Source organism: Bos indicus x Bos taurus, chromosome 20 (genome assembly GCF_003369695.1).
Source record: "Bos indicus x Bos taurus breed Angus x Brahman F1 hybrid chromosome 20, Bos_hybrid_MaternalHap_v2.0, whole genome shotgun sequence".
Lineage (NCBI taxonomy): Eukaryota > Metazoa > Chordata > Mammalia > Artiodactyla > Bovidae > Bos > Bos indicus x Bos taurus.
The window spans coordinates 30,384,658-30,409,712 of record NC_040095.1 but is presented as its reverse complement, the minus strand read 5'-3'; the positions used below and the strand labels follow the sequence as shown (position 1 = coordinate 30,409,712).

General features: G+C 35.7%; 1 protein-coding gene across 1 annotated transcript in view; it reads right to left on the bottom strand.

The window, feature by feature from the left end:
* FGF10 (fibroblast growth factor 10) overlaps nt 1–25,055 on the bottom strand; it is a 97,925-nt gene that overhangs the window by 8,565 nt on the left and 64,305 nt on the right. The gene's annotated exons all lie outside the window — the stretch shown is intronic.

Here is a 25,055-nt window from a genome sequence, read left to right as displayed (position 1 = left end):
ACTGTGATTAGCAAAGGCCTCTGAGTCCAGACTGCATTTGAACCCTGGCTTTGCACTCATCAGTGAATGGCCACAGGAGAAGTCACTCAACTGCCTATGTCTCAATTCCATTTGTAAAATGAGCAGCATATTAGTACCTCCTTTCTAGTTTTATGAGGATTAAATGAGAGTACATATAAAACAATTAGAAATTGCCTAGAGCTCAGTGCTTTCTTAATTATTATGAGAGGAAAGTTTTCCTCTAACAGTCACAGAGTTTGAAACTTCTTCTTCAACAGGCTATGTAAATTCTGAATAAGACACACAAATTCCCACTGGCTTAGCCTATAAAATCAGAAAGCTGATATAAGTTAGCATTTATCCTGTACTTCCTATCATTAGAAACACCATCCTAAATGTGGTCAGCATATTGTGTGCTTATACTTTTCCCAAAAAGAGAGAGTGTCCTTTAGACACAGACACCTTTTTTTCTTTCTTCACATGCTGACAAGCCATGTTATGGCCAGTAGAAGGGCTTTCATGCCCCAGAGCAAAGCTGACATCACTAGAGAGACTTGGGCCAGACTACATGCCGTAGACCATTCTGTTCTTATATCCTATAGGAAGCCTGTGACCTAACACAGCACACCTCCTCATTAATAGAGTAAGACAGATCTCTTTTGGCAAGCTCAAACAAGGAAAGAGTGTGAAGAGTGAGGGAGACAGTATCTGTACTTTTGTTCTGTTTTGCTTTATTGAAGTGTAGTTGATTTACAATGTCATGTTATGTTCAAGTATTCAGCAAAGCAATTCATATACATATGGTGTTGCAAAGAGTCAGATCCAACTTAGCAACTGAACAACAACAACATATATGCATATATGGGTGTGTATGTGTTTCAGATTCTTTTCCATTATAGGTTATTTTGGGCTTCCCTGGTAGCTCAGACAGTAAAGAATCTGCCTGCAATGCAGCAAACCCAGGTTTGGGAAGATCCCCTGGAGAAGAAAATACATGTGTAGACATGTACATGTGTGTCTTTCAGTTTCTTTTCCATTAGAGGTTATTACAAGATATTAAATCAGTATCTGTATTTTTGATATCCCATTCCTTATGCTAGTAGTTGTCTTCAAGGGACAAACACATTTATTTGCACATGTTAAAAAGTACTTTTTTTTTTTTACTTTATTTCTTTAATTTTCACAATGGTCATCTAAGGAGGTTGGATTATTCTCAATTACAGATGAAAAACTGGATGATGATACTGAGGTTTTATAACTTACATACAAGGTGAGTAAGTGACATAGGTCAATTATGAGGGACCCAGTACCTATCTCCTCTCACTTTCAGATTGTTTTCGTCTCTGTCTCTGACTGTGTTGCCTCTCCATCATATTTCTTGCTTCTTTCCTGTTTCCACAAGGGAATTCTGCTGGAAAACCAACTAACAAAATGACTCATCAAGATAATAGTCTTTAACAACTTAATAATGTGCTTTTCCTCCCAAGGATTTGGCATGCCATGGACGATGATGTCTGAGTCTCAGGGAAGGAAATCTAATGTGCTTTATTTATGTCATAAGCAGAGGGTATAAAACAAGGCAATGATAGGAATCTGGGGCAAATATTTAGGCTGATATTTGTTTTACCTGCCAAAAAAGGCAAGTAAATACTATCAGTAAATTATATGATAAGCCCTATGTATGCTTTTTAACTGGAAATTGTTAGAATGAAAAAGGTTGATTTCAGCAAAGAATTACAGATTTTTAAATGAGAACAAGTAGAATTACTGCAGATGGTGACTCCAGCCATGAAATCAAAAGACGCTTACGCCTTGGAAGAAAAGTTATGACCAACCTAGATAGCATATTCAAAAGCAGAGACGTTACTTTGACAACAAAGGTCCATCTAGTCAAGGCTATGGTTTTTCCAGTGGTCATGTATAGATGTGAGAGTTGGACTGTGAAGAAGGCTGAGCACCGAAGAATTGATGCTTTTGAACTGTGGTGTTGGACAAGACGCTTGAGAGTCTCTTGGACTGCAAGGAGATCCAACCAGTCCATTCTAAAGGAGATCAGCCCTGGGATTTCTTTGGAAGGAATGATGCTAAAGCTGAAACTCCAGTACTTAGGCCACCTCACGCGAAGAGTTGACTGACTGGAAAAGACTCTGATGCTGGGAGGGATTGGGGGCAGGAGGAGAAGGGGATGACAGAGGATGAGATGGCTGGATGGCATCACTCACTTGATGGACTGGGTCTGGGTGAACTCTGGGAATCGGTGATGGACAGGGAGGCCTGGTGTGCTGCGACTCATGGGGTTGCAAAGAGTCGGACACGACTGAGTGACTGAACTGAACTGAACTGACTGAATGGACTGAGTTGGCAGAAGCAAAAATGTTTTGGTGAAATAAATATTGGCAAATCCTCGATTGATTATTTCTGAGAGTGCACTGCACATGGTAGATTGTATTTATGCTCAGAAACTCTTGGGTTTCTTTCTGTTTTGCACAAAATAGGAACACAATATTCAAAGAATTCATCAATCAGTTAACCATTTTTCTTACTCTATAATCAGTTAGGGCAAGCTTGAAAAGCTTCAGTATGCTTCAAAATACAAAGAGGAAGACCTGGATGATTTAAGTTCTTTTGAGTTCTGAAAATAAACTTTTATATACATCATATATCAGTAAGTCAGAATTCAATAATTTTGTGGGTAAAGGACAGTTCAGTTCAGTTCACTGCTCAGTCATGTTCAACTCTTTGTGACCCCATGGACTGCAGCATGCCAAGCTTCCCTGTCTATCACCAATTCCTGGAGTTTACTCAAACTCATGTCCATTGAGTTGGTGATGCCATCCAACCATCTCATCCTCTGTCATCCCCTTCTACTCCCACCTTCAATCTTTCCCAGCATCAGGGTCTTTTCAAATGTGCCAGTTCTTCGCATCAGGTGGCCAAAGTATTGGAGCTTCAGCTTCAGCATCAGTTCTTCCAATGAATATTCAGGACTGATCTCCTTTAGGATGGACTGGTTGGATCTTCTTGAAGGCCAAGGGACTCTCAAGAGTCTTCTCCAACACCACAGTTCAAAAGCTTCAATTCTTCGGTGCTCAGCTTCCTTTTATAGTCCAACTCTCACATCCATACATGACTACTGGAAAAACCATAGTCTTGACTAGCGGACCTTTGTTGGCAAAGTAATGTCTCTGCTTTTCAATATGCTATCTAGGTTGGTCATAACTTTCCTTCCAAGGAGTAAGTGTCTTAATTTCATGGCTGCAATCACCATCTGCAGTGATTTTGGAGTCCTCGAAAATAAATTCTGTCACTGTTATCATTGCTTCCCCATCTATTTGCTGTGAAGTGATGGGACCAGATACCATGATCTTAGTTTTCTGAATGTTGAGCTTTAAGTCAATTTTTTCACTCTCTTTCACTTTCATCAAGAGGCTCTTTAGTTCTTCTTCACTTTCTGCCATCAGGGTGGTGTCATCTGCATATCTGAGGTTATTGATATTTCTCCTGGAAATCTTGATTCCAGTTTGTGCTTAAAGGACAATGACTTGTTACAAATTTCTTTGAATGTGCGAGTGACTTTCTAAACTTTCAAGTCTAAAGGACTTGTCTATTTTTTAAGAGAGAATCTCTCCCATGTTCTCTGTTCTTTGTTAAGGATGATCAAGTTTGCCTACAAAATACTTTTGGAAAGTATGTTTCAGAGTTGTTGCATTAATAACTTATAGTTCTACAGGTGTATGCTTTAATGCAAAATTGAATGCCAATTGGACAGCCTCCTAGGGGAAAGTGAGAAACAAGGCAGGAAGTTGTAAGAAGTAAGGGTGGGGAGTTGTCAGAGTCAAGGTATCAACCATCTTCTACTGACACTAAGGATTCTGGCAAATAGGAAATATTTTATCTAAAATGTGTAACAGTTTAAAGAATATATTAGAAGAAGCTAATTTTAAAGCAAATTCCTTTAATAATAGCAACATATGATTTATTTTGAGTGATATGTGAAATCTTAATAAAGTTTGATAATCTAATAAGAGTTATTGTGACAAAAAAATTAACTCCTATTAATTGGTAAATTCTACCTAATGAAGCAGCATCACTGTAGTAATGGGGAGGATTTTGAAAACTGATGAACTCCAAATGGAAATAATCTGGAATCATAATTTTCATGTAAATCAGTGTTTTTTTTAACTGTTCAGTTCAGTTCAGTTCAGTCGCTCAGTCGTGTCCGACTCTTTGAGACCCCCTGAATCGCAGCACGCCAGGCCCTCCCTGTCCATCACCAACTCCCGCAGTTCACCCAGACTCACATCCATTGAGTCAGTGATGCCATCCAGCCATCTCATCCTCTGTCATCCTCTTCTCCTCCTGCCCCCAATCCCTCCCAGCATCAGAGTCTTTTCCAATGAGTCAACTCTTTGCATGAGGTGGCCAAAGTACTGGAGTTTCAGCTTTAGCATCATTCCTTCTAAAGAACTCCCAGGGCTGATCTCCTTCAGAATGGACTGGTTGGATCTCCTTGCAGTCCAAGGGACTCTCAAGAGTCTTCTCCAACACCACAGTTTAAAAGCATCAATTCTTCGGTGCTCAGCCTTCTTCACAGTCCAACTCTCACATCTATACATGACCACTGGAAAAACCATAGCCTTGACTAGATGGACCTTTGTTGTCAAAGTAACGTCTCTGCTTTTGAATATGCTATCTAGGCTGGTCATAACTTTCCTTCCAAGGAGTAAGCGTCTTTTAATTTCATGGCTGCAGTCACCATCTACAGTGATTTTGGAGCCCAAGAAAATAAAGTCTGACACTGTTTCCACTGTTTGTTCACCTATTTCCCATGAAGTGATGGGGCCGGATAGCACGATCTTTGTTTTCTGAATGTTGAGCTTTAAGCCAACTTTTTCACTCTCCACTTTCACTTTCATCAAGAGGCTTTTTAGTTCCTCTTCACTTTCTGCCATAAGGATGGTGTCATCTTCGTAGGGCAAGAATTATGCTTTGATGAGTCACTGAGTTGTCAATCTCAGGATGCAGCCATTCAGAAACATTATTCCCAGTTTCTGTCTCTCATCCATCTCCAGAAATGAAGCATCTAACCTGTTTTTTCCTGCAGCAATTACACTGGACCAAGACTACTCTTTTTGGTCCATGATAATAAACAAGCTATTGGCGTAGATGGTAACTTTCTCTTTAAATAACTTTTCATGGATATAACAGGAAAAGGAATGTAAAAGTGATTTATTAATAACAGAATGGATATATACAAGGGGGCAGTGAAATGCAAAAAATGGATGCAAAATCTGATTATCCTCTCCTGGACAGACAGAACTTGCATATTTAAATCACTCCTGGAGATTATTTGAGTAAATTAATTCCGATAGAATGTTCAGTTCTGTTCAGCCTCTCAGTCCTGTCCGAGTCTTTGCAACCCCATAGACTGTAATATGCCAGGCTTCTGAGTCCATCACTAACTCCTGGAGCTTGCTCAAACTCATGTCCATTGAGTTGGTGATGCCATCCAACCATCTTATCCTCTGCTAGCATGTACTAAGTAACCATCCATGTTCAGGGCTTGTGATAGCTGTCACTATGGAGGATGAAAAGACAGATGAGACACAATCTTTACCTGCAAGGAGTTTAAAAACTGGTTAGGATAAAGACAGGAAAAATTTAAGTAATTACAACACAAAGTAAATATGTTAAGTGATCTATTAGAGATAAAATACGCTGCCATGGTTTTTTAATAAAGAAGTCATCCTGAAGAAGATGGTTGGTATTTGAGATGAACCTTTCAGTGGGTAGGATTTTAATAGGTGGGAACTGAGAAGTTGAGGGGAACATTTTAGGGGGAGAAAAGTGAATGAGTGATGAAAGGCATGGAGGAACGGAAAGAGCTCAGTGTGTGCCAGAGCCTCTGTGGGCTCTCCCCACTGATTGCACTTTGTGGGGGACACTCAGTACATGTAAGGGTTCTGCTTGAGTAGAAGTGATGCTCTCCTAGATGAGGAAGGACTTTTCAAAAAATGATTTGTGAAACGTGGAAGCAGCTCAATAAATGTCAGAGACTTATGAATTCAGAATTAGTCATGTATAATTTTTTTCTAAACATTTTAACACAAAATAGATCATAATGCTGTATATGTACTTTGACAGCTTTAGTCAGTGTGCTGAAACATGTCATGATTAGTATGTTACACAAATCCCATCCTCTCTAAACTGTCTCTTTCTTTCCCATGAATTGTTCAGTGGCCCAGACAGATCTATTATATCCTACTACAGAAAGACTTACAGACCTCTTTGGCTTGGTATCACATTTATACTGTATATATCTGAGATTATGGGCCATACCCAATAGCATGGGCCTAACTGGCTAAAAATATGGTATTCAGTTTAGGGATCACTCTGGGTCTATCTCCTTAATTGTGTATCTTACTCAAAGAATTATAGCAGTCATAGTGATCTTTTTTAAAAAAATATTAGAAAAGTATATAGTTCATAATATATGTTCAATATGTATTTATTGAATGAACAAATAAATCATAAGTGGTTAGTCCAGTACTGGCTGAGTAGAGAAAAACTGGGTATTTATTAAATATATTTTTTCTTTGACAGTAATCTTTGTAAAATCTTGAGATGAATTAGTAATTCCATATCCAAATAAAATGAAAATAAAAGTTAGAGGATGTGCCAAAATGTATGCTTCAAAGGAAAAGTTGGCAAATTATAAAATATAAATGTTTAATATTACTTTTAAGCAAATTATAACAAAGTCAACAATAAAGGTTGTTTTATCTATTTAGATACTTTTCTCCATATTCTAGCAAACACTTGATTATTAGATTTCAAAAGTATTTTAGACAAGCATACCATTTAGTCTGCACAAAGGGATTCACTTCCATATAGAATAATTTTCTTGATAACTTTATTAGAAAAAAAACTTGGCCCCTGTATCTTCATGTTCTTTCATTTCCTTCATATATGGAGATTGTGTGTATGTGCGTATGCATGCGTGCTCAGTCCTGTCTGATTCTTTGAGACCCTGTGGACTGTAGCCTGCCAGCCTCCTCTTCCATGGGATTCTCCACGCAAGAATATTGGAGTGGGTTGCTATGCCCTTCTCCAGGCGATCTTTCTGACCCAGGGATTGAACCCGTGTCTCTGATGTCTCCTGCATTGGCAGGCAGGTTCTTTATCACTAGTGCCACGCCAGGCAGTGAACACTGGATAGATATTTACTGTCTGCTGAGTCAGAATGGTGCCAAGGCAACTAGTTTTCTACACCTGTAGTTCTAAAACTTGAGGATATGCACCAGAATCATTTGCAAGTCTTGTTTAAACACAGATGTTTTGGATTTTTGATTTGGTAGATCTGGGGTAGGACCAGAAAAGTTAAATTTCTAGCAATTTCTCAGGCAGTGTTGATTTTGCTGGTCCCAGGACCACACCGTGTTCTATATACGACATTCAGAGACAGAGCAGGACTCTGGTATTAAAAAAAAAAGCATTGATAGAGACACATGCAGAGAAACAAAATTGTAAAATAATGGTAACAACTTAACATCAAAGCAAATTGTTAAAGAATGTGGAAAGAAGTACTGAGTTTTTCTTTTGCTTGTTTTTATAGGTGTGGGATTCAATGTCTGCATAAGTGAGATAATGTGGATTCAGAGTTTACAAACAAATATAGTATACTGTTGTCTGTGGTCAGTTTTTTTACTTATAATAACGTTATTAGCAGAATCTTTGTTTTCTTCTTCTCAATAAGGGTATGGAATGCTGGTGGAAACTTAAGTGCCTTCAACTATTCCTAAAGAAGTATTTTATAGGCATTTTCATAGGGTAATTGTGTTGACATTGGACACTTTAAGAATTAAATGATTGTATTGTTCCCTTAAAATTATGCTGATGGCCATGAAATTGTTACAGATCTGTAGGGATCCCCTTGATCTCCCACCCTCTAGAATAATCTCACTACCTTTAAAGGGATGATACCAGAGTGGGCTGCTCATTGATCTAAAGCTGGTCCACCTTGTACTATTATAGACTGTGGCTGCCTTGTCAGCATAATGCAATAAAGATATTTAGTTTCTCTATCAGCCACAGTTCTTTCAGATACCCTTGACATTCTTTTAGAACTGCAGACAGAAACAGGACCTACATTAGCAGAAAATCCTTACCATCCCTATATAATACAATGAGATATACCTTTGCCAATTTACTGCAACACCCAATGACCTTTTACATTCTCACCTGGTACTTCAAGTCAGAGGCTAAACTCAGTGAATAGCTTGGTCTGATTGATGAGTATGGTGGCAAATTCTAAAACATCTGTCAATTTAAAGCTATATTTTAATTGACATATGCTGTAATTTAACCACTGTCACTGACCTAACATTAAAAGTATCAGAAATAATACAATCTAGAGACTTTATTCCCTAGTTATAAATAAATGTTAAAGTGTGTTAAAGATTCATTTCATTATGGTATTTGTATTACAAATGAAACATGACTCTGAAGTTTTCCATATTGATCATAAGTCAATAAATATTTGCAGATGACCATCTAATGTGGCTCTTCGTGACACTGTGCTAGATCAATAGACTTAGTAAACTTAAAATTTTTTACGTTTTTGCCTCACTAGCAGAGTGTTTTTGGCTGTTCTTTTAACTTTATTGAATTGTATCAGGACATAGATAATTATTAATATTTTGTGTTTTCAGATATTACCTTCTGTGTTCTTAGGGCAGATCTATAACGAGATAAATTACATGTTTCTAAGGATAAGAATTTATTTGAAATTCCTGAGTGTTGTCCATAGTAAGTACTGATATAAATTAAACTAATTTGCAATATGAGAAAAAATAGTAAGCCTAATTTTGCATGAAATAAAGACCTAGAAAACTTTGTGTGCCCCTTGCTCTACTTCCAACTGCCGGTAATCCTGGAAAAAGAACACTGGAGATATATGTTTGAATCATTTGCTGTGACCCAAGATAATTGACATTGGATCCCATTTTACAATGGAATAAACGGTGGGAAATGGCATAAAACAGAAAGAGTTTAGAAAGGGAGGCTGAAGATACTCTCAGGAAAATCTAGCACAATTCATTTGATTGGTAGGTAATAAGGCCATAATAAGGCAAAGAGTAAATATGGAAAATATTTCTTTTTGAAAGGTAAACTTTATTTCTCTGTCAGAAAATATATATGAAGTTTTATAAAGCTATATATTTATTTTTTTCTTTTTTCCCCATTTCCTTTCGTAAACTAATTCTTCAAATGTCTAAAGTGTCAGAATTCCTGATTTCTTGCCTGGGCATCCAATCACATCCTACTTTGGCCCTACTCTATCATGTCTCCTACATTTCACATTTTGGGGAAAAGCCTGAGGGAAACCTCATGTGGTTTATGTCTCTTCACTGAGCATAGAGAGAAGGAAAGTCTTTCATTCTGTGCATAAATGTTGGCCTAAATACCAACCATATGAAAATAAAGGACAATCACTGCAATCTTACTGCTGCTGGATAAATCTACAGACAATGCAAAATAATACTAGAAACATGTTATGTACTAGAAAAGGCCATCCAACTCCCTAAATCAGATCTATTACAATAAGGAGGCTTTGGTAAACATATCAAATGTGATATTCCCTTCTCCTACCTCCCAGATGAATCATCATAGATTATTTTGAGAAATATTTTTGGTTCAAACAAAACTTCTGATTAAAGATTTTAAAGCCTCAAAATTGGCTAAAATTACTAAATAAGAAAGCTTCATGTCATTTATTTTTGTGAGGAAAGTTCAGGTCATTTAAGGCTTAAGAAAAAGCTAGGTCTTAGTAAATTGTAGAGTCAGAGAAGAGTTTGATGAAATCTAGAGATTGTCTGGTTTATCTCTTTCCCTTCTGTAATAGATGACACCGGGGGACCTAGGGATATCCAAGGACTTATCCAAGCATCTCTAAAAGATTACTTAGAGCCTGAAATAAATAGTTAGTACATGTTCTTTCTACTACAACATGAGGCTCCTATAAACATTTAAAAACTGTTGGCAGGCAGGCAAAAGTTTTCTATCTACTTAATGTTTTATAGACTAATTTATCTTGGTCATTACACAGAAACAATTCATTCTAGTTGAGCTTGACCACTGCATTTTATTTATAAAGTAAGAAAAAATTTTAAAGCTAACATAAATGATTAGAGGAATTGTTCCATGATATATTTTGCTAAATGATCACCATGTCAATATAGATAATTACTCTAAAGTTATTCCTATAAAATGTCTATCACATTTACTAAATTTAATACTTTTCTTTAATACAACTAAATGTAATATCTAAATATCTTTTTTCGTCAATTTAACAAAAAGAATAAAATGGTTAGTAGAGCACATCTTAATGTTGGATTTCTAGTAAGAAATAGTCTTACTTGATGCATTGAAGTGTTCACAAATTAGCTAAGAATAAATAGCCCTGAGTAGCTTAAGCTACTTACTGTACAACAAGTTTTAGAGTTCAAGCTCATGGCTCACTTTGAACATGTATTTTGTAAACTAATAAAGCTTTTGCATGATATGGAATAGCATATAATGTTTCTTTATTCTTTCAAAGATTCCTCCCATAGTTACTTAGATAGTGGATAGTTATAATACTAAGAAATACAAACATGACTATTTAGTATATACATTTTTATTTGAGTATGCAAAAAACATTTTAGCTATTTATATATACTTGTCAAATTAAAACATTGATTCATTTGTCATATATAAAATTATGCATATCTGTAACTCATCATATTGCAATAAAGAATTCTGGCTTCTGCTTAAAAGGGAAAGTTTAATCAAGATACTCAGGAAAGGTCATGGTTCTCTGGACTTTAACCAAAAGGACTGACTTATTTTGGTCATACACTAAGGTGGTGGCGGTGGTGGTTTAGTCGTCAAGTCGTGTGTGACTCTTGCGACCCCATGGACTGTAGCCTGCCAGGCTCCTCTGTCCATGGGGTTCTCCAGGCAAGAATACTGGAGTGGGTTGCTAATTCCTTCTCCATGTACTAAGGTAGAAGTGATTTTATCTCCAAAGTTCATGAAAATGCCCTGTTATTTTCCACACAACTGGCAATGAAAACAGGTTTCTCTCAGGTTGGAAATAGAGGAAGACAGCGTCACACATTCATTTCCAGTCACTAGTAATGCACACAGCCAGTATTTTGCAGACTGCATTGGAAGGAATACTTTCATAGAAATCAATATAAGGGATTTCCTTGGTACTTAAAAAGAGTATTTGGAGACAGTATAAAAATAAAAATGAGCATAAAAGTCAGACAGAACATGGGAAAAGCAACATTGGACTAGGAAGAGATGTTTTAAGAACAGATATACCTTAACCATGTTGAGGAGTAGATTATTACTCCTTTAGTGAGATGCATTTGATAATTGATATTAGAACCCAACATATATCCTTTCTTATTCTTTGTATTTATACATGGAAAATGAAATATTATGTAAGGTTTTTTAAACTCTACTTTTATTGTTTCACTGTCTTAAGTGAACAGACTATCTATACAGGTATCACTAGACAGGATAAATTTTACCTGACACATGATTTATGTTTCCCCATGGTTGACAAAGACCAGGGATTATCTTAATATCCATCTTATTTTAAAACCAACGCTTAAATTGGTTTAAAATAGTATACTTTTGAGAAGGAACACACACCCTTTAAATGAAAACACTATCTGATCCAAGTTTGAAAGTGAAAATTGTCAGATAAGAGAACATTAAATGTAGGTGCTGGTCCCAAATAATCAGCAGGACCTTGTAAGAGAGTTTTAAAAAATGTCGAGAGGCAAATAAGTGAACTAATATATAATGTGTGTATGTATAATATATATGCATTTCAGACAAGTGTTCTTTCATAATCATCTTGATGCACATAAACTGTTCTGAATGAAGCACACTGAATGTTTAGTATTTAAGCGCAGATGATAGCTTATAAGTACTTAAGTTTTCATGCATATAAGATATGCTTTCTTGTATCCAGATTACAGGAGACAAAAAAAAGAGAAAATCAAAACCAAAAGTTAATAGAGAAAAACCACTGAATTAAAATTATTGCACTGACTTGATTTTGTATATCTTGCATTAAAATACATATCCAAACCATGCTAATTGCAAGTAGCTCATTTTATTCAATTAAATTTTATCCCAAATTGTTAAAATCTTTAAAAAATTGGAAAAAATATTCAAATAAAAGTTAACTTAAATTTCTTTGTAGGGACTTCCCTGGTGGTCCAATGGTTAAGACTCTGCATTGCCAATGCAGGGGAGATGCGTTCTATCTTTGGTCAGGGAACTAAGATTCCACATGCTGCAAGGTGTGGCCAAAACTTGAAAAAAATAAATTAGGGGTACATTTTTTTTTAAAAAAAAACCTTCTTTGTAGTATCTTTCAGTTCAGCTAGATAAAATTCAATATATTGTAGTTTGAAGAACTGTTTCTACTTGATGTTTATTTGTTGAAATCTGAAAGCATTTCCCCCAAAATAAAGACTCATGATGTTATTTAATTCATATACTCAATTGCAAAGAAGCATTTGAATGGATTTGCTCAATTCTGACTAACTTGTTTTGTCAAATAATTATTAAATTCAACAGAAATAAAATAATTTATAAAATTTGTGGTGAGTAAAATTTTAGTGCATGGATATAGGTAGAGAGAAACAGAAGCTCAAAAAGACAATACATATTTTAAAATAATGAGTCAAATTGTCATCAGATTGGCAAAACACATTTAGATAAAGTGGTTGACTTATTTAAGCAAGACAGGATAATAAATTACTGGAAACATCTATAAAGAATGATCAACATTCAACATTTTCATACCATTTAAATTCTATTGTAAATGTTTCTTCTCCCACTAATTTAAGAAGGTCAGAAAAATAACATAATTGTAATATAATTTGATTTAGTACAAACACTGAAATATTTCACTGCATATTATTCTTGGGAAAAATTCAAAGTAAACCTTGTTTATTTGTTTTCATATAAGAATTTTTATAAATCATGTCCAAATAGATGTCAAATTTAGAGTCGTGATTTATGAGGGCATATATTTGATGCTTCTATATTTTACCAAAACAGACTCAGAAATTCAAGTGCCATGAGATGATATATATTTCATAGTAACTGTTATTTAGCAGATAAATGAATAGAAATGTATATCTATCTTATATAAATAAACCAGTTAGAAAAACAATTTTTTAAATTTCAAAAAGCTAAAAGCTAGCCATGCCCTTAAATCTTGAAAATTTTGATTAAACTATGACAGAACATGGAAATGGAACTCAGGATTAGAACTCTCTTGGGAAATTTTCACGTATGGATAGGTTACAGTCACCATGGAACTGAACTTATTTCTTTATGCATTTTGATACAAGGACTGGGCATGTCAAGAAGTTCAGTATGCAGATGAGAACTATGGTGAAGAAAGAGAAGAGTGCCTTTGGCTGGATTTTTTGAAAGCATGACTCTTCTATTTCTCCAAATGGGCCACATCTGTACTGCCAGCACCTATCCCATAACAAGGATCCAACATATAATCATAGAACAAATTAGGAATTTATCTGAAGGAACTCACGTGCAAAGTACCAATTTCAACTTTGGCAAACGTATTTTTCTCTGGAAAGAGGAAAAGAAAGCTCTTCTCCATTGGCAGGTATTCTCTCTTTGAGCATGCCAACTCTCCATAGGTTACACAGTGGGGTAAAATCACAAGCCAGTTCATCTTCACCTCCCATGGCAGGTATATAGAGGAACATACCATCCTCTGCACCCCAACATCCTGCCCGAATTTGTCTTCTAACCTCAGCATGGTCTCTATCCTGGAGACTGATTCCTCACATTATTTTTGGATGTACAATCAACAAAGTAAGGTACAGGTACCTTGAGGGACTAATTACCAATTGTAATCCTATGAAAATCACATCGACAAGTATTTGATGTTTTCTGTGTATGAAAGCCATCTACTGAACATACAGAACCACTGTCAAGAGTAAAGTGGAATCCGAAGCCTAAACTGTTCTGCTCAATCTTCTCTTACTAAATTTTATTTGCTTCAATCACAGCAAAGCCAAAGATTTCTCTGTTTTCTTTCCCTTCATAGGTGTACAATTATGGGAACCTATTTAAAAGTTAAAAAAAAAAAAAAAAAAAAAGAAGTCGCTTTACCACAAAGTCCAATATCTCAGTCCATAACCTGGATGTTTTTTTACCTCAAAAACTTGGTCAAGGATGTTAAGGTAATGAGGTCTGCTGCAAATGTCCAAGGTAAACAATTGCTTGCTGACTCTAAAACCCTGAGTGTTTTCATCTTGAGTGCTTAACAGCCTTCTGGCTGGCGTGATAGGAGATCCTATCTTTATTCTTCCAGCCAACAAAAAGCTGTCTCATCCCTCTTTGCTTCTCAGTCAACACTTGAAGTCTGGAGAGTTTGACAAAATCTTTATGTTGAGAGTTAAAAGCTACTGAGAAGAGTACAACCATTTCATGCCCTTCCTCTTTCATCATCATCAGCTCCTCTTTTTATTGTTTCTGTAACCTGCCAGTTGACAAAAACAGCCGCTAATAATTATGTTTGTGGTACTAGGCTATGTGATCTAATTTCATAGACTTGTGCCACATGTCTTTTCCTGTTACACAAACTTGATTTTCAAAATGAGAGTTTCAGAGACATTTGCTTAGCTGTCTTCCCACTCACAAACTTCAAGCAATATACACACTGTGATGTTAAATGGCTATGCTTGAAAATTATTTTCATGGTTTTTTTCTTTCACCTTCATTCAACCCCTCCAAAAATACTGGCAACCCTGTAGAGTGAGCAGTGTACTATTCTTTGGAATCTGATAGTTTTCTTTTTTTCAATTGCCCTTGCTAGCTAACTATTATGTAAGGTAATCACATGAAGAGTCAGAAATATTTTTGACCTTTACATTGAAGCAAAATATCAACACACTAACTTTTTTGGTAGACAAGATTTTCTGGCAAATTTATTACAGGCAGAAAAAATATATAATATATATATATATCAGTTACTTGCTTTGCAAGGTATTTTATCAGACAGATTCTTTACATTTCATTTATTTCTTACTACAACCTGAAAATTTCACCTATGCTAATAAATAATTTTTTAAAGTCTAAAAAGGAAAAAAAAACACATAAGGAAAATTATTTCCAGTAGATTTTTATCCAGAATAACTTGACATATTTGAGGAACTGATATTATTGATGAAGATTTTGTTCTTGTTGGCAAATAAGTACACCGGATTGATTTCTTATATGATTTGGACCATATCTAATTTTCATTGTTCGTTGAAGCAGGTCTCTTCTCATGACTGACACATTTTGATCATTGGCTTTTAGCTTGATATCACTGTCTTCTACTTTGACACTACCAATCTAAACCAATACCCATAACTAATGATAATTCAAATGAAAAATATCACAAAATGAGCATGTACCCAACATCAGAAACATTTGCTTTGACATTTATGGCTCAGACCTTCTAAGCAGTTCTGGCAAACTTACCATCTAGTAGTCTCCAACACAAAACAGCTGTTTTAGGTGGCAAAATCTTGTCAAGTTAAAGCACCCAACCCCTAAGAATGAATAACTGGCAAGATCTCGTTCCAATTCATCGTTAGTTTCCACTGAATCTGGACAAACAACTGTAAATTTGTGCCAAATTCCTCTTCCTAAACTGGGCAGCCTGGCTTCCCACGGAGACATAGAGTTTCAGAGCATTAGTGTCCCCAGGGTAACTGTCAGTACAAAGCCAGTCCAGGATAAGCCACATTAATAGCAGTTTCCTCTTGTCATTCTTAAGTTGTTTTTTTATATTTATGAGCTCATCCATAGGAGTTAAATGTTTCACATTTTTTTGCTCCTTCAATATTTATCTGATACTTATTCAAAAATGTAAGGTGCTTCACCCTTTAGTAAACAACTTTTCAACATTTCCCAGAATATTAGATTTTCAAAAGAAAGTTGGCTAAAAAAGCATTATAAACAAGGTGAAAGCAGACACTGGTAGTTGATACTTCTCTTTCTCAACATATGGCTTATGTTACAACTGAGCATGTTCCCAGCTTTTATCTCTGGGAGCTGTGAAGTTGACTGCTTATAAGGTCTCACTGTCTAATTAATCCTTACTTAAAACTCACCTAAGTAAGTCTAACGTGGATAGGAAGTTGGTTTCTGTTAGTTGTTCCACCTTTCACCCTACCACACATCTGGGAAATATTCAGTTAAAGATCAGGTCCAAGCCTTTTGGCATTAAGTACCTCAAAACATTAAGATATCACCAGCAATTTGCCTCTGCTTCAGAAAATTAAAAGCATATTTGAGATATAAACATGACTATGCCATTAATATTACTGGCAATAATTGAAGGCTATTATTTTATTATAATGTGAAAAAGGATATTCTCAGATAAAACAGGTAAAGTAAGTGCAAAGGGTAATATTAACCTCCTAAAATAACTGCATATATATTTTAATATGAATACTAAAATATAGTCTATTAAATGCTACTGATTTTATTTATGGTTTTTGTACTATTAATGGTAGAGAAAATACATATCCTATACAAATAGTATATAATTTGTTTATCCCTTAGGGGAATCAATATTACAATTTAAGTTGTTTAAATTACAGATTATGGATACTAGCTCACTTGATCAGACATCGTCATTCTTTTGCTAAGATTATTTCCTTTTGAGTTTAAAATAGGAAGAACAAAACCTACTTAGGCCATTTACTTCAGAATCTGCTCCAATCTTAGCAGCTATATTTTGGAGTCATATTCTGGATAATTTAAGTAAGGTTGTGGGTAACTCTCATTATAAACAATTATGACAAAATTATAACAGTTGATTATGACATCATTTATATACAGTTGCTAAAAGTAAGAGAAGAGATGAGTAAGTCAGGATTCTTAAACATTTATTTGGGAGCTAGATTTAAATTTCTTTGACAAGGTTGAAATTGAATAAGATTGGACATTCCTTAAAAAATGTATGCTGTTATTTTTGGAGCACTTTTATTGCTAAGGTCACTCCACTGAAACTTTGCTTCACCACGTTTTCTATCCTGGAACTTTGCTCAAAAACTTAACCTCTGTCTAAGAAACTGCTTGTATTATATCCATCAACATTCAACTGCTTATGCCTAATTATTTTAATGTGATGTTGGTTTTTATTAAATAATTGCATTGACAAGTTAGAGAAAGAAAAAAAGAAGAGGAAATTGAAAATGTGGCTCTTTGTGCCTTTAATTGGAGATTCAGAAATTCTTCTCATGCAATTTCCATGTTTGGCTCAATGTTTTCTAAAAAAGCTATGACATTTAAAGCATTCTTTTAAAGGTCATTTTGAAGACATGTGAGACTGAGGGTGTTGTATGTGCAATTAGGGTTCCTCTTTCTGTAAAGCCTTTCCAGCTTATTAGATGAATGAGGATCCACCAGCTCAGTTTTCATCACCTTCTGTATCTTTGGGTCTGACATAATGTTGTTGATACTATTTTGCATGCAAAAAAACATATGGGATTGAGAATTAAAAACAGTTACCAGCTAAGCTATAATAACATACATAACTAAAGACCACCAAGAGTAGAAATGATGCTAGCACCACACTAAAAAGAATGTGAAACTGTGCCATGAATATTATAGTTACTCAGTACGTAGTGAGTGGTTGATATTTACATGTGGACACTTATGGAACTGGAGCTGGAGACACCTATGCTGTGTTTTGATGGTAGTACAACTGAATATAAATACCTGAAGAAGAAAAAGACAAGTACTCCACTGCTATCCCCTCCCTCTAAGAAAACAACAGCAATATTAAACCCATCATCTGTGTAAAGTACAAGTATGAACTTCATTTTGCCATGGAATACTACAGAGATATGTTTTGCATCTCGTTAAAATCTTGTTTTACTCTTGGTAGGGGAGTCTGTTGGTAGTAGTTCCAGATTTGGCTTGGCAAATTGCGAGCTGTATGAATTTGAAAGAAGCAGTTAACCTCTTGGAGTATCCTTCCTCATCTGTAAAGTAAAGAGGTTGCCCCAGAGGTGATTATCAAAGCCTTTTCCAGCTTTATAGTCCTATAATCTATGAAAGAGAGCCAACATTACAATTTCGGATTTGGCACCTGATTTTATACTATGCTAGTGTCATGGAACTGCTTATTTCATTGATCTCACATGTTGAACTTCTCTATGTAACCTGGTTTGACTTGGTTGCTTTTCCTTTAAAGGAACTAGGCATACTACCCCTTTGGCAACTGCAGGTAGTTAAACTGTTAATCATACTTGGGGAGATACATGCAGTGCCTAGTGGTGTGCATGTCTTACTGCCCTCTAGTGGGTGAAACCATATCTTCCCTAGGCTACCCACAAGATAGGCTAAAGAAAGAGCAGTTCAAGCTTTATGTAAATCACCTGAGGCTGGGTACCAACTTCTGCATTACAAACTCCCAAGTGATTTCAATGCTGCCAGTCCTAGAACTACACTCTGAGTAGCAAGAGTTTAAGTGATTAGTGTTCTTTGACACATACTTGGTTGAAGTAAGGAAGGAAGTATGTTTCTAGTTAGAAGAGAAAGAAGGACGAGGAAAAGGAGGAAGAAAGAGAAGGGCAGGAGGATAAGAAAAAAGGATGAAATCAGTCCACCAGACTGAAAGGTCTCATGTGGCAAAGCCACACTGCTCTTGATCTGGCCATCTCTAGAAAGTTTCTAAGTCTCAATATGATATTATATGCATTTGGGTTTACATAGTCTCCCTCCTAATATTTTATTGTATTTAGGTTAATTAGCAGAAAGTGAAGTCAGCAGATAGGCCTATTAAAAAAACTAGAACTAGTGGAACTTAAGTCAGAATTTTCAATTCTATAATTATGTGAAAACACATATTAAAGTCAGTCTAGACAGAAAATAGTCACCATATTTATGTAATTTATTACAGAAGTAAGCTGTATTAATGGAACAATGAATACATATGGTCAGATGAACTAAACTCTTGCATAGTGGGATTTCTTTCCAGAAAGCAGAGTGGTCTAAGTTTAGCAGCAAAAAACTACTTATGTTCAAACCACAGTGCTAGGTTCTAAGAGTACAGACCTGAATAAGAGAGACAACAGTGGTGTTTCGTCCAAAAGTTCATTTCATAGAGAGGAAGAAAGAAAATGAATATGTAACTATGATAAAGTTAAAACTCACAGCTCCAACTTATAGGGTATCCCCTTGTACTGGACCCTACGTTTAGAACACTGCGGTCATAAACATTTATGGCTCCATTATATATCCTGTTATACACAAGAGGAAGCTAACATTGAAATAGCTTAGCATTAAGGTGCAAACTCTTATATGCCATCAAATATGCAGGCTCTTAAGCACTAAGTGATGTTGCGTTTCATTGGTTTTCAAAATGTTAACTAGCAGACTCCCTCTGTGTGATTTGATTTCCATATTGTCAACAGCTGCCTCCTTACTCTTTTAGCAATGGAAGAAGATAATACTGAGGCTGCCAGTTTGAATAATAAAAGATGTGTGTTGGATTCCACTATCTCTATGTTTGTGTTCTATGTGTGGGGCGTGTTATGGTTGGAAGAGGGAGGAGCTGGCAGGAGGAGGGAAGGCACAGCCTGACACTCTCATCTGTGTTTCAGCTCTGGTTTCCCACTCCATCAGAGCTTTCCTTCTCTTACACTAATTCTTCTGGGTCTCACTTTTTTTCAGAAACTAATGGTCAGCTGGTACAAAAGGTGGTTCTCATCTCTCTTGCTCTTTCAACTAGGGAATGCAGCCCAAAGCAGATGGTAAACTCCATTAAAGCTAAATACCAAAAGGGCACTATTTCCTTTCAATAATAGTAAATGTTACTTCAAGTTTTTTTTTTTTTTACCAGTATTTGCTTTCAGTAAACTTCAGCTGCTCGAAACTTTGTGATGCTCTAAATCATTTTTCTGAATGAAGACATAAATGCCTTATTGTTATGTCTACAACTTCAGTCTTTCCATCTTCGCCCATTTTAACTTGTTATCCTTGCATTCTAGAGTGAGACTCCATTTGAAAGATACAGCTTCCACTGGCCTTTCTTCAAGTGTGTTTGGAATATTCCTAGGCCACCTCTATAAACATTTCTTGAAACTCAGCAAGAAGAGAAGTTTTCTCCCAATTCATTAAAAAGGAATGCTTGTCACTGCCTCACCCCAACTACAAAGGGGAATGTGGTCATTTCATACAAAATGAACTGAATTCAGTAATGTGCTTATCAATAGACATGTTATTAGAGGTCATATTAAAGAATGTTAATAATTTGGATTACACAGAATGACATAATAGTTAAAGGAATTATCTGACTTTACACAACTGATGGTTAGCACAACTGAAATTCCAATGCAGATTTTTTTTTTCAATCCCAGCTAAAATTCTTTCCATCAGCTTTAGAAAACAAAGGTGCTCTGCAGGGTAGCTACCATCTGAAGTGCAATGCCAGGCAAACAGAAGTGCTAATGCCTGGTATTGCTTAGTTGATTAGAAAATAAAGATATGGTCATAAACACACCAGAGAAAGCTCAGTGGAAATTGATCATAAATACTGTAGGTAAATAACTGTCTGTGAGAAAAATCACTATAGCAAAGAGGACCTTTCCTCACTTGAATCATTCTCACTTCAACATTCCTCCCTGTTAACAGTAGATTTTTAATCATATATTGTATTGGGTTTAATTTAATCTCTTCCACAGAGTTCCAGACTCAGAATTTAACTTCAACATAAAGACTAATGAATAGCAAAGGGATAAGTTAAAGATCGAAATAGCTTGTATTTTTCTTACCATAAATTATAAGAATATACCTATAGGTGGGACTATGTAGATCACAGCATGATAAGAATTATTCACAACAATGGTCACTCACCAGAGATACTTATGCATCTTAATGATGTAAGGAAATGACCTACTCTATTTTCTCTTTAAGTAAGTGCTATCGCACTCAAAGAGTTTCCAGATTTCTTTTTGGATCAAGAAGTGTTAAAAATGTTAATAACTGTAAAGCCTCCATTTGGCTGCATCTCCAGTCCTATTCATAGCTAGTGTTCTCCTTAGTATATATCTTCAGTTCAGTTCAGTTCAGTTCAGTCGCTCGGTCATGTCCGACTCTTTGCGACCCCATGAATCGCAGCACGCCAGGACTCCCTGTCCATCACCAACTCCCGGAGTTCACTAAGACTCACGTCCATCGAGTCAGTGATGCCATCCAGCCATCTCATCCTCTGTCGTCCCCTTCTCCTCCTGCCCCCAATCCCTCCCAGCATCAGAGTCTTTTCCAATGAGTCAACTCTTCACATGAGGTGGCCAAAGTACTGGAGTTTCAGCTTTAGCATCATTCCTTCCAAAGAAATCCCAGGACTGATTTTCAGAATGGACTGGCTGGATCTCCCTGCAGTCTTAGCACATAATAAAAACCCTCTTTTTATATTAAGGATACTTTATCAAAATAAAATTTAAACAAAGTTCTTGGAAATTTTACTGTGAAGAAACATTCAGATTTTATGATCCCAGAGCTACAGGCTAAATATAACTTTTGGCATACTAAATTTATTCAGTGATCTACATCTTGAACATCATTAATAGAAATCAATGAAGTTCTATTTAGATCACTATTTTAATTCATTGCATAACACAAGCTAAGCATGCAAAACAAATCCTCTATACAAATTTACGTTGCAGTTAAGTTATATGTTTATATTTTGCCTGTATGTTTAGCTTTAATTTACTGTTTTCTTCCCTATTTGCATATTGGAAGAGCACATATTATGAAAATGCAAAAAATTCTATAAATAAACACTATAGAATATTCTATATTACTTAGGCATACCAACTTAAGAACTCATATAACTGTTCATACTCTTGAATACTGTCAGAATATAATGAATGTAAATAGTGATGAATGACTTCAACACTAAAAATGACCCTCAAACGTCCTTGCTGCTGCTGCTGCTGCTAAGTCGCTTCAGTTGTGTCCGAATCTGTGCGACCCCAGAGACGGTAGCCTACCAGCCTCCCCCGTCCCTGGGATTCTCCAGGCAAGAACACTGGAGTGGGTTGTCATTTCCTTCTCCAATTCATGAAAGTGAAAAGTCAAAGTGAAGTCGCTCAGTCGTGTCCCACTCCTAGCGACCCCATGGACTGCAGTCCTTAGGACCTATATCATTCATCACCTGATTCAAACTGAGGAAAGGGTCTATTTTTAATAAAATATTACCACTATTACCACTACTACTGTAAAACAATTTCTCCAATCCTAAAAACGGCTTTAATTTCTGACCGTTATACTTGTGAAAGTTATTAAATATTCTAAAATATGTTAACCAATTTTGTATTAATAATTCAAATTTATTTTGCAAAAAAAAACATATCTCTGATGCTGAAATATGATGAAGAAACATAAAACTACAACTGAATCGTAAATAAACTACTAATTAGCTGATTTCAATAGTATAGTACAAGAAGATGCCATTATGATCAAGTGAGAGTTATTTAGCAATTCAAATACAGTTTGATACTGGTAAACTAAACCTGCCTGGAGTAACAGGCACATTTGGCCTTGGAGTACAGAATGAAGCAGGGCAAAGGCTAATAGTTTTGCCAAGAGAACACATTGGTCATATCAAACACCCTCTTCCAACAACACAAGAAGACTCTACACATGGACATCACCAGATGGCCAACACCGAAATCAGACTGATTATATTCTTTGCAGCCAAAGATGGAGAAGCTCTGTACAGTCAGCAAAAACAAGACCGGAAGCTGACTGTGGCTCAGATCATGAACTGCTTATTGCCAAATTCAGACTTATATTGGAGAAATATCAATAACCTCAGGTATGCAGATGATACCCTTATGCAGAAAGTGAAGAAGAACTAAAGAGCCTCTTGATGAAAGTAAAAGAGGAGAGTGAAAAAGTTGGCTTAAAGATCAACATTCAGAAAACTTAGATCATGGCATCTGGTTCCATCACTTCGTGGTAAATAGATGGGGAAACAGTGGAAATAGTGGCTGGATTTATTTTTGGGGGCTCCAAAATCACTGGAGATGGTGCCTGAAGCCATGAAATTAAAAGACGCTTGCTCCTTGGAAGAAAAGTTATGACCGACCTAGACAGGATATTAAAAAGCAGAGACATTACTTTGCCAACAAAGGTCCATCTAGTCAAGGCTATGTTTTTTCCAGTAGTCAAGTATGGATGTGAGAGTTGGACTGTAAAGAAAGGTGAGTGCTGAAGAATTGATGCTTTTGAACTGTGGTGTTGGAGAAGACTCTTGAGAGTCCCTAGGACTGCAAGGAGATCCAACCAGTCCATCCTAAAGAAGATCAGTCCTGGGTGTTCTTTGGAAGGACTGATGTTGAAGCTGAAACTCGGATACGTTGGCCACCTGATGCGAAATGCTGACTCATTTGAAGAGACCCTGATGCTAGGAAAGACTGAGGGCAGGAGGAGAAGGGGACAACAGAGGATGAGATGCTTGGATGGCATCACCGACTCAATGGACATGAATTTGGGTAAACTCCGGGAGCTGATGATGGACAGGGAGGCCTGGCGTGCTGTGGTTCATGGGGTTGCAAAGAGTTGGACATGACTGAGTGACCGAACTGAACTGAAACTAAACCTGTTGACAGAACTAGTATTTACCATTAACTGAGAAGTTCAGGGCAATGCAACACAGAAAAATTAAACAAAGATTAGAAGGATATGTATTGAAAAGAGTAAGCAACATCATCGCTACCTTTGAATGATAGGATTAGCTAACTTAATAAAACCTACTGAAAATCTTCATAGTTCTTTAATTTAGATCATTATAAAATATTTAAAATTAATAGTTTTTAAATATTCCAGCCACTATTCAAAAAGAAAATGAAAATAATCCCTTTGTAAAATCATAAGAAATAAAAAACAAGAAATAATCATAAGAGACATATACAGAAGCTATAAGAAAAAACAAAATTTTGAGAGGTATAAAAGAAAGATGAGTATTAAAGATAGAAATATTGTAAACATTTCAGTTTTTCATTTATTATGTTTTTAAATTTTATACAATTTAACCACAATTTCAATGTTTTAATTTAGCAAAGTGGTCTTATACTTCATTAGGAAAAATAAATAATTAAAAATAGTAAAATTTTACCTTTATAAAATTTTGAGGAGAAAATTTTATTTTCAAATAAAATATATTTTATAGATATAATAATTTTCAAAATGTAAGTAGTAAATGAAATTGATGGATGGAATAAATGGCTCAGACACTAACTACTGTATGTATTAAAATTTCCTCTGAGAAGAGGAGACATGGACTTCCATTCAGAAACTTGGCAAGACCCTTTAACACTCTTCTATTTCCCCAAGAAGATGTCAGTTTTCTTAACTCTTCAAATTGTTAATTCTAGTTCTTCCCTCAACTAGCTGGATTCACTAATGCCCACCCCCCAACTCCGAGGCTGAATACTCTTGAATTATGGCAACTCAATATCTGTCAAAAGCTTGTATAAGAGTATCAATGATTATGAGGGATATGGAATACATTCTTAGAAACATTTTAAAAACTATACTTGAATTAAACAAAAGCCATTAGCTTGAAAATAGCAAGTTAATACACCAAATTTCTTTTTGAGTATTGTTCTGTTTGTTATAAAGATATAGTAAAAATGTATTTCAGCATAGTACACAATATTCTTCTTATTTGTTTCATTGGGCAGATAATTTGTTATTTTTTTAAAATTTGTGATGTTTAAGGTAATTAGTTTTTTTAATATCTGTGAATTCTGAATTCTGTAATACACTAAGCTTGTCTCACTAACTTGAAAATCTAAGGGGCACTATTTATGGTCTACTCTTTGCATAGGTAAAACATCTGAAGGCAGAAAATTTGTGTTAACTCATTCTTGAATCCTAAAGGAGATCAGTCCTGAGTGTTCATTGGAAGGACTGATGTTGAAGCTGAAACTTCATTA